Raw genomic sequence first — 11163 nt, forward strand, 5'->3', positions numbered from 1 at the left:
TGTAGCTTGTATATGCTTTTACATTTTCTCCTCTTTTCAGTAGTTTTACACACACGTCTGTCTGTCGCCGACATTGATCCAAGCCATTGGATTCGTAAACAGAGTAGTCACTACACACTGGAACAAAGCATCTGCTACTTCAGCAAAAACAAGCCGCTCTTGTACATAAACGATTCAGAGGAAAGAACAAAGTCTGGTGCAATTATGATTCTTCAGGTGTTTCTACCATCACACATTCTCAGGCTGTATCTATATGTAGTGTGTGTGTGTCTGTGTGCGTGTGTATATGTCAGTGTGAGCATTTCTATGTATGGATAACTATAACGACTCACTCACCGGCTTTTAATAGTGAGGTTGTATTTCCTCGTTAATTCACCTTCACACTACAGCTCTAACACACAAACGAGAACAGTTTAATCTGTTGGCTGTGCTTTTAATTTGAAAGGCTTTTGTTGTTTTTGTTTTTTTAAATAACATAATTTTTTTGTGTTGGGGAGAAACAATGAAAAACACTCACAAAAAAATTAGCGTTGCATTTTAGCTTTATAGAAATTAAGTCGTGTATTGTTTTGAAGACGGGTTTTTTTTGGTGATCGATGCGTGCCGCGAGTACATCCACACTGATGTTTTTGTTTTAAAAGGTGTAGTTTTTACTACATGTGCGATGAACATCCACACAGCAAGCCTGACTTTTGAAAATGCAGCTGACCCAGTTTTACTTTGAGAACTCCTGCTGTAGTGGATCATGCTCCGTAATGTCACACTATTGGCTTTGCAACGACCTCCAGTCTATAGCCCAGGTTCACACACACACATTTGGCTGTTAACGGGTCTGTAAATTAGGCAGCAGGGTATGATGAGGTACCTTCTGATTTGTCAGACATAAGCTGGAACTTGCAAAACTAATCAGGAACTAATCAGAGTTCAGTTTATTTAGGCATTTAAAACACTACAAAAAGCTGCCACGTGTCATTCTTTTATTTGTACTTTCAACAAAAGCAAAAATGTAACTAATTATGAGCCAATTTTAAAAATCCAAACATGCACAAAGTTTGGAAAGACACAAAGAGTGTGGTTTGTAATGGAGAGCCCACTTCCAATCAAGCTAGGTTGTAGTAGACCCTGTGCATGAATGTGAACAGTACAGGGAGAAGCTTGGAAACTGCGACAGTCTCTTGTGTTACGTTCAGAAGCCGTCTCGCCTCATTCGTCCAAGCGGAAAAGTTTCTTGCTGTTGGCTTTGTTGCTCTGGAGTATTTTCCTGAAGCTACCGGCCCTCTGCTTCCTGTTTACACTGGCACGCTTGTTCACGTTGTATGCGAAATATCAGCGTTATATAGTGTTACAGGCGTGTTTAGTGTAGACGGAGATTTTTAATGAAAAACGCCGTTTTAAAATGAAACGTATTAGTGTGGATGTAGCTTGAACTTCTTCTGGAAGGTTGAAAGATTTAATAAATGTTATAAGAGAGAGAGCAGCTGGGTGATTTTAAAAAATGGGAGCGTTTTTGGGGTTTTTGTACAGAGAATTTAAAAGGTGTAGATCTTATGACCTGTGGAGCATTTCTTTACTTCACTCTCTGTTCGTCTACCTCTTCCTTTTTGTCCACCTCTCTGCCTCCGTAGTGCTCCACAGTGTTCTTAGACCAAAGGCTGCGCGTGGGTTGTTGGCGAAGGCCGAGAGATTTAGATTTGCTCTTGCAAACCTTCAGATATTAAGAATCCACGGAGGAGAGTCTGAGCAGTGCTGGTGTGTTTTTTAGGAAGCTAAAACTGTCAGGCTGGGGCCTGTAATTCCATTTTGTTTATATTGGATTATTATCCTGTTTTTACCGAGCTTTTGGATAAATATCAATGATATGCCATTAATTTCTGCTGATTTATCTGAGTAATTTCTTTTTCCCCAATTCTCCTTTTATTCTTCAGCTGCACAGTGGATTACTGGACTGATTTGGTTTCATTATTATATACTGAGACCAAGAAAGGCAGCAAATTGTTACAGTCAAGATGTAAAAGATGACTAGGAGGTGGAAAAAAGAGGAGTTGTTACCTTTTGCAGAATTACTTTAATTGATTAGGTAAAAAAATCCCCATTCAAAACTTTTTTTTTTTTCTTTTTTCACTCCATTTATTTCTACAAAAGAAAACAGGCTGACCACTGGCACGTGAGTTACAGTTTGAGAACCCAGCTTAAAGGATGTGTGTACATAGACTGTGTAAACGTGAGTGCAGGTCTACATAGGCCGACTGAGCAGAGCGCTAATATCTCCCTTCTTGCGGGACCACAGCCAAAGCATGATGTTCAGACTACATCCCACAAACACCAAATCACTGCTAGACAGAACAGAGGAGAGGCGATGACGGAGAGGGGGAAACGCGAAGTCAGAGAGACGGAGAGGGGTCCGGGAATGTTGTCAAGATGGTAGAAATGAGTGTGGGGTGGGCCAACGTGAGGTGACGAGGAGGATAAAGAAAGCGTGGTGGCAAGTTCAAGGAAAGTCGGAGACAAGCTGAGTGACAGGAAGTAAGTGTAAGAGAGGAAGCAGTTTCACACAGGAGTGCTGAGCTCTGAGGCTAGCTGTTTGTTTTTGTTTGTTTCGGGGGGGGGGGGTTTGTAAAGAGCTTTCATGGTGTTACGCCAACCTACCAATTCTGATTTTAGCGATTTAGCTTGTTGCGTTTGTGACGTTTACTGTTCTGTTCGGACTGTTATTTATTTGCATTGCTGCTGCTGCTGCTACTGTTTTTTTATTGCGTTAGACGCTGCTGTCACTTCTTTTCCCCAAAGGACGAATATTTTATTCTTGTTCTTTTAAGCCAAATAAGTGAAATAATGCAATGTCGATACACGTGTTACCAAAAAAAGCAAGTCTGAAGAGAGCAAAAGCAAGTGAGAGAAGCTTGGATAGATTAGAGAAGGAAGTGCAGAAAGGTTGGCTTCACGCAAGTACTAACTCACGCCTCACCTCAAATGTACCTCTTGTGTGTATTGAAAGCAGTTAACTGTCATATCCTGATGCCACACTACACACTACTACTCTGTACAGTGTAGATATGATTTGGGGGTTGGGGCGGGTCTGTCTGTCTGTCCAGATGCTTTGTGCCACATCCATCCAACACTCTGTCCATCCACTCCTCCATCTGTCTGCAGGTCGCCTGCAAGCTTGACAACCTTGATAGTTCACACCAAAGGTGACCACAACTTAACAAAAAGACAAAAGAGCGTTGTTGTTATCATTATGAGTCTTGTTATTGACATTATAATTGATTACTCTTAGCTATGATTATATATGAAATCTCTCTAGCTAGTGGGAGAGGATGTGTGTGTATGTGTGTGTGTGGGGGGGGAGTAGTAGTATGTCCCATGTATGTGTCATATACAGTACAGAGGGAGACTGGTGCAATAATACATGACCAGCTGGCTCAAACTCACCGCAGGCCTGGGTCAGGAACTGAGCTCACCTGACTCTTGGCATCACTGAGCACCTGAATGTTAGCCGTTCTGGATAAGCGGTGTCACACCGCTGCTACACAACTGGCTCTGTTAGCTCTGGGCTTACCGATCTGAGTGTGTCCTCTTCAGTCAAGTTATTGAAGCCGCAAAAAAGGTGTTAAAGGTTAAGAGGTATACCGTTAATGTAAAACATTAAAAGTGACATATTGTGCTCATTTCTAACTCCATATTTTTAGTAAGAGAATCAACTAGAGTAGCTTTGCACGATTCAGCCCCAGCATAGATTCAGCTTCTAAGCCCCACCTCCTTATAACCATATAAGGAAATATGTTCCGAGCTGACATCAGATATGTAGGAAAGTGATTATCCAGTGTTACAGCATCTGTGTAATGCAGAAACTAAAGCATAATGGGAATTGGAAGCACATATTTCCTTACTTGGCTAAAATAATCCTGATAATTTAAGAAGACTCATCAACACAAACTGAAATTAATGTTTGATTTATAACCAATATTCTCACACACGGACCTTTAATGTCGTGTACAGATGATGCTGCGTCTTTAAAATACACTTATTGATCATTCAGACCCAATTAGAGTCTTTCTTTAGTTTTTATCTGTAGATGCTGATTGATTAGGTTGCTGGTTTGGTAAGCTCGCTCTCAAGTTGTTAAATGTTTCTGAATGATGACTCCGGTGTGACCCGATCATGTTAATTAGTCCCAGTTAAAGTTGGGCCAGCTTTGTGATGCAGAAAAACCCGGCTTGATCCTGACTCACTGACCCAGGCCTCTGAGCAGATGTGAGGTGGAGTTGGCCTGACTCCGTTAGTTCAGCCGTTCTCTGGTTTTCATACGGGCACCGGATGTGAGCTGGAACTGATTTCAAGTGGTGCACACTTCCATACGACGGGTGAACCCCCCCACCCCCCCTTCAAAACTATTATATACAGCCCTGGTTCTGGTGCTCTGCCATCACAGCAGCCTGAGCTCTTCTCGTCGGTGCAGTTTCAAATACAAGCTCGGCAGTACACGCCGCACTTCCTATTCAGCGCTCAGTGTTCAAACTGTGCGTGCATGCGTGTGCCTCGGCTAACTCGTGATAAAGCTGGACCCAGTCTCCCGCTGTCGAGGTTCTCTGTTATTAAGCTGACATGTATTTCACAAACACGCGCACACACTTGCCGACCGTGCCGTTGGTGTGCATTTTCACTTGGTTGGCTGACGGTGCCACACACCACCTATAAATCCTGTCACATGTAATTGCTTGTATGTGTGTTTGTGTGAGAGTCGGGGGGGAATTAAACATCTGATTACTAAACTAGACACACACACACACCAAATGTATAAAGTTATCCCATTCTACACAGCAATGCTGGCTACTGCCAATAGTGGCTTTATGTGTATATTAGCTTGTGAGGGAGTCTGTGTGTGCGCGTGTGCGTGTTGTAACCCCATCTGTAAGTAAACCAAATATCATTTTCACTATGCAGTCATTCAAACCATGTCAGCTTGCTTCAGATTTGTTTGTTTTTAAAATTTGTTTTCATCTGGTGAGGTGATGGGGGGAGATGCTTCGTGTACATACAGAGTTGGCATCGATGCATTTTTAATTTTTAATTTTTTCCCCCCTTCTCGAGCTCCGCCACCCTCCCTCCCTGTGTGATTAATATCACCGGCTTCAGCGAGAAAGCAAGAGAGATGTTTTGAATGAGCTGACAAATATTTAAGGAATGTATTGGGGTCGGGGAGGGACGGGGGGGGTCAGACTGGGGTTTGTAGTTTATTTTTGTCTTTTGTTGTTGGTTTGTTTTTGGGGGGGTTTTGGGGAGGGGGGAGGTAACAGATCAATGCTGTAAAGTATATCGATTGCATGTTATTGTCACCGCTGTAACTGCCATTGTTTTGTTTTTATTGTTTCTTTGTTTTCTTCCAAGACAATGGTCGGTTGGGACGGGGATGCACAAAACTTTATTCTTATTTATGATTTTTACACGTGTACTCTGTATTTTTGCTTTTGCAACAAAAAAGTTGAATTTTTGTGTAATTAAGAGAATTTGTTTGTTTTTGTTTTTTCCCCCAACATGCTTTTTCACTTCAGACCCGTCACTATGTGTTGAGGAGGAGGAGGAGCTGGATCTTTATTAGCAGACAGTGTTTGTCCTGTTTTCGCCTCGTTCGCGTGCACAGTTTCTCTTTTCAGTTAGCCGCGTGGAGAGTGTGCGTGATGGTTAAGTCTACCAAAAGTCTTTTATTGATGGTGATTATTATTATTATTATTAGCTTTTATTATTTTTATTTTTTTTTATTATCATCACAATTACTATTATTACTGTTTTTATTATTGTTGTTAATATTATTATTATTCAGGGCAAAGATGACACCAAATTGAACAAGGAAATAAGTGGGTGATCGAGAGCGGGGCGGTCCGTCTTTCTAAAGGTTTCTTTTTGTAGGCGAGGTGGAGCAGTTGGTTTTTCCCGTTACGCTGTAGTTGGTCTGTCCACCTTTGTCAAACCGCCACATAAAAGATGACCTCTGAACTCAAAGTCTGATAGTATTTTTATTTTTTTTATTATTTTGATTGTTATTATATATTGTTTTCCTTTTGATCAGATATCATGATCAGTTTATTTCTTGTTACCCCAGTTCGGGTCATAAATTGTGTGCTGTTTTTTTTGTTTGTTTGTTTGTTTTGGTTTGAGGGTTTTTGTCCCTTCTTTTATTTTATTTTTATTTTATTTTCTATTATTCTTTCTGGTTTGCTCTAGTAGTGAGCTGATGGTAAAACACCAGAGCTTTCTTTTTCTTTTTTAATTGCTGAGACTGTTGTGACTGATGTTGCACTTGTGATGGTTTTATTTTTGTTTTGTGTTGCAGATTGTTGTGCAGACAGGAGGAGAATATTGGGTGTTTTCCTTATTTTCTAAGAGTCACAGCGGTTATTTTATCAATCATATAAATCTGTGAGACAGAGCAAGAAGATGATTCAACAGTGTATTTTTCTCACTGGTATTTATTTATTAGTCATTTGTATGTTATTTGTCTTTGTTTTTTATGGTTCTTTTTAATATGTAATTTTTATTTTTATTGTTTTTGTGGAGGGCAAACAGGATACAAGGCAGAGGAGTAGACTCTCTATTGGCATTTTTACCGTCGTGTACAGAAAGCTAAATGTCGTGCTCGATCACCACACTAATGTACAGTCTGCTCGGTAGATTAAAAGTTTATTTTAGAAGAAGAAGAAACGTGCAGCACAGTAAAAATCACTCTTTCTGGTTTTAATGTGACTCCCAGATGATTTTGTTTGCTGTTTACCCTCTCAGAAGACCCCATCAGACTCCTCGTGGTTTGGAGCAACTGCATGGTGTGTTTGAGTCAAGTGCTTCGCTAATTATTCACAGTTAAGTTGTTTGAATTTGGATGGTTTTAATCAGTGGATGCCACCCTCAGCGCTGACTTTCTTTAAAAATGTATAGCTGGTGATAGCTACTTTAGTAGTGGACTGATTGGCTTGTTGTTATGACAGCGAGGTTGGGACATGCCTGCTTTGACAGGTTTTTTTTGCCTGTTCCTTCTGAATTGTCAGTGTAGACTGCATGATTTTGCTTGTGAGTGTGATGAGGGGGGTAAGAGGACTGACTTCAAAGGCTTCATTTATGTACACACACACCGATTTATTGTCTTGACCATTGTATCAGTCAACACAGCTTTACTGCCCATTTCCTTTGTCTTTTTTTTTCTTTCTTTTTTGGTTTTTGTTGGTTTGTTTGTTTTGTTTTATCTTTTTGTTTTTAGCTGTATTTCATCCCCCTCCCCAGTGTCATTTCAAATAAAATAAATGCCATTATATTGTGAATACCTCAGGATCTCTTTGGAGTAAAAAAAAAAAAAACATAATAAAAGACATAAAAATCAAATAAATAAATAAAAACTCATAAAAAAAAAAGTTTGTCTTGTGGTATTTTTCTCTTCTTCGAAATATCCTCACCTGTGTGAGAGTCACGGACAGCTCTTGCATCCTACAATCCCCACAGTCCAAGGTAGTCAGAGTGTAGGGTTTGGTTGAGTGTAAAATACCAGGAAAGACAAAATTATTTTCTGATTTATACAAAGCTCAAAAACATCAGCAAGGGTTTGAGCTTCTGCCCGAGAAAGCATCATACCAAAAACAAGAAATCCGTTTAGACTTGAGGAAAAATAATAATTATTGTTGGGTTATTAATGGGTAGGAAGTGAAACATCTCAAAGACTCCGGAAGGTAAACTAGTAAGAGATGTCCCTAAAGACCCCAGAAGAACTGCCAAGTCAGGACTTGTAGTCTCAAAGAAGACAGTCACCAGAGCTCTGAACAAGAATGGACCGCGAGGTTGCAGACCAAGAAAATAACTCCACTTCTGCAGGAGAGACGCCTTCAACCCAGACTGAAGTACACCAAGGACACCGTCTGCACAGTGAAATGCGGTGGTGGGAGTATTATGTTGCGGGGATGTTTAAGTAAATCTGGAACTGGAAGTCTCCTCATGATTTTGCAAAGAAATCCTCAACCAGTGAGCAGAAAACGTGTTTCTGGGCCATTACTACCTCCACAACACTAAAGTGAATGTTACCGACTGGCCTGCAGAAAGCCATCAAATCAGCATTTGGGGAAATAATAATTTTCATGGAGAGGATAATTGTTCTGAGTTTACGTCCACCTTGCTAGGACTGAACCATCTAACCTTCCTACCCGTCTTAACTCTTCGTGTCATAGATTTAACGAGGCGCCGGAAACATTCCTCTGAGACTTTGGTCCACTGGGATGATAGCATCGCACAGTGTCTGCAGATTTATTGGCTGCACATCTGTGATGTGAATCTGCTGTTCATCTCAAACAGAAGATAAGACTTTATTGGTTCCACACAGAGCGGATTTACTTCTGTAAGAAAATGTAGCACAAGAAAGAAAAGTGTGTTAAAATTTAATTAAGAAAACGGTAGCAATCATGCACAGAAAGAAATAGACCACACACAACAGGCAGCAAGAACTGCTACCAAGTATTTGCAGTGCCTGGTAATGAGTGTCTCACTGTGGAGGAATTTCGGCCAACTTTTAATCACAGAATTGTTTTAATTCCACCACTGGAGTTTTTTTAAGCATGGACGGCCTTTTTAAGGTCATGCCAAAGCATCTCGATTTGATTTAAGTTTGGACTTTGAGCCATTCAGAGCCATCCAAGAGTCGTGTATGAGCTCTTGGAGTAATTTTAAAAGGCTGATCACTCCTGGGAAGGTTCAGCATAGTTCCAAGTTCTCTCTGTTTTTAGATGTCAGTGAACTTTGTCTCTTAGGTGTTTCTTTACATCAGAGCGCGGTGTGTTGCATTGAGATTATTTTAGCCTACTTCACTTTGTCAGACAGATTCTGTTTAAGTGATTTTTTTTGGTTAGTGTAGTAACGTTGAACTCAGCTTTCCCCCCCCCAAAAAACGTTTCTAATTCATGACTCATCCATCTAAAGTGAAGGTAGACACACTTATCCTCTTCTTCCTGTGGCGTGTGCACATTCCCCTCACAGGGAAATTTACCACAATTGCATGCATGACAAGACAGAACAGGACTTGGCATGACTCTGCTTCTGCTCATATGATTAAAAGCTCACACTGAGCAGATCATGCCGAGTACTACGCAGGAATAAACAGAGTAAGATCACCTATCAGTCACTGCTGCGTGACAATACGTTCTTTGTCTTGATTTCAGAAGTAGAAGAAGCTGCATTGTGATGTAACTACACACTGTGCCCCAAGGAAGCAAAAATAAACCACCAGCATAACGACTGAGTGAGCCGACAGCTCTGGAAACTCTGCAGGCTTGTGCAAAAGGGTTAAAACGTGCTGGAGGTGGAAAGTTTCCCCAAGTTTCACATGATGATGTGTGATAATTATGTGAAAGAAAAATCATTAGAGTGGTAGCAGTCTGCATTGAACTTTATGAAGTGGAGGTTGAAGCCTCGTGAACATGAATATTCTGTATTTTTATAGAGAAGAAAGGACACAGAAACCCTCAAAGTCAAGACATCTCTGTTGCAACATAAAACAGAATCTTTCTAAAGATATTGTTTTATGACTTGTAATTAATCACAGCACCGTGTGGCTTGAGGCGCTTTTCATTTCTTTATCCGTCGGTAGAAAAATGTGAGGGAAAGTTAGTGAAACGTGTAAAGACATACATGGAAATAAAGGATGTAAGACAAATGAGAGTGTGTACAACTCTAATGAGCCTGAACTCTCGTAGGTAACTTTCTATTCTTTGTAACTTCTTTAAGTAGTCTTCAGGAAACGTTCTCCAGGCTTCTTGAAGGACATTCAGAGATCTTCTTTGGATGTTTGCTGACTTTTGTTCTGTTCTTTGTCAATGTGATTGCCACACTGCCTCAATAATGTTGAGGTCCAGGCTCTGGAGGAGGCCGATCCATGACTGATAGTGCTCCACTGTGTGCCTGTGTCTTTTTAAAATATGTTTTTATTGCACTGGCTGTGTGTTTGGGATCAATGTGATGCTGAAGAATGAAGCCATTGCCAATCAGATGCTTTCCAGATGGTATTGGATGGTGGATTAAAATCTCACGGTACTTTTCTGGGTTCATAATTAGATTCATCTCTCCATTAGGCCTGGTTTTCAGTCCAGGTCATGTGTAATTAGGCACACCTCAACCTTTGCTCCCCATTTTTCTTCCACTGAGCCTCTGATGAGGCTCCATTGAAGAGTAGATGGATCAGCTGAAGGAGCGGAGGCAACTCACAGGTCCTGTGTCAGCTCTTTGTTGTTTCTTTCCCCATATCGCTTAACAACAAGACTTTGAGATGCTGATCATTTGCTGTAGATTGTTTTTAGACCTTTCACTTCTTCTGTTCTCCATTTGTGCAATTTTAAGGACACACTTTAGACTGTGCCAAGATATGCCAAATTTTGGGTTAACAGCTGTTTGGGATTGACCTAGTTGTCCAAAAATACTATTTCATCATTTTGTCAGACTCTGTTAACATTTTCTGTAAATTCAGCCAAAGAAATTTGAACGAACTGTGTGTTTTTGCAGCAGGGTGCTATAGCAACAAAGAGCCTAAAGACACAATTTAAATTTTTTGTTTCGTTTTCTGTTATGTGCAGATACAGCACTGGTTCATCCCTTGGGTTAGGTGATATTTTATGCTTGAAGGATTCACAGATCAGTGTTAAGGGGTCCTAATAAATGACTGGACTAAAAACAAGTGAAAAAGGAAGCAATGTCTAAAGAAAAAGTTAGATGATCTTCAGAAAGCCAGGAGAACCTGCAGAAGATTACAAGAAAATGTGTCTGTTTGGAAGCAAAATATGAAGATATGAAGGATGGCTCGGGACTTTTTCACAGTAAAAATGAATTTATTGACATTGTTTCTTGTTCACAAAGATTTCAGATTTGTTACCAGATCAAAGTCTAAAAGTCTAAAAACAAGAAACAGAAAAATAAAGTGTTAATAATGAATTTCACAGTTCTCTGTAATATGTTGTGTGCTGAGTCAGATGTAGTTTACTTAGATGTGGGGATCTTAAAGAGGTTTTTTTCAGAAGTATTTTAATGAAGGCATTTACAGTGAAGGGTTATGTGTAAAACATTTAAGGATTACTTTCATCCACCAGGTGGGACAAATCTATTCACAGTAATCCTAACTTTAAGTGTGTATGCTTAATTTTATTG

Source organism: Neolamprologus brichardi, chromosome 6 (assembly GCF_056152115.1).
Source record: "Neolamprologus brichardi isolate AB-2024 chromosome 6, ASM5615211v1, whole genome shotgun sequence".
Classification (NCBI taxonomy): domain Eukaryota; kingdom Metazoa; phylum Chordata; class Actinopteri; order Cichliformes; family Cichlidae; genus Neolamprologus; species Neolamprologus brichardi.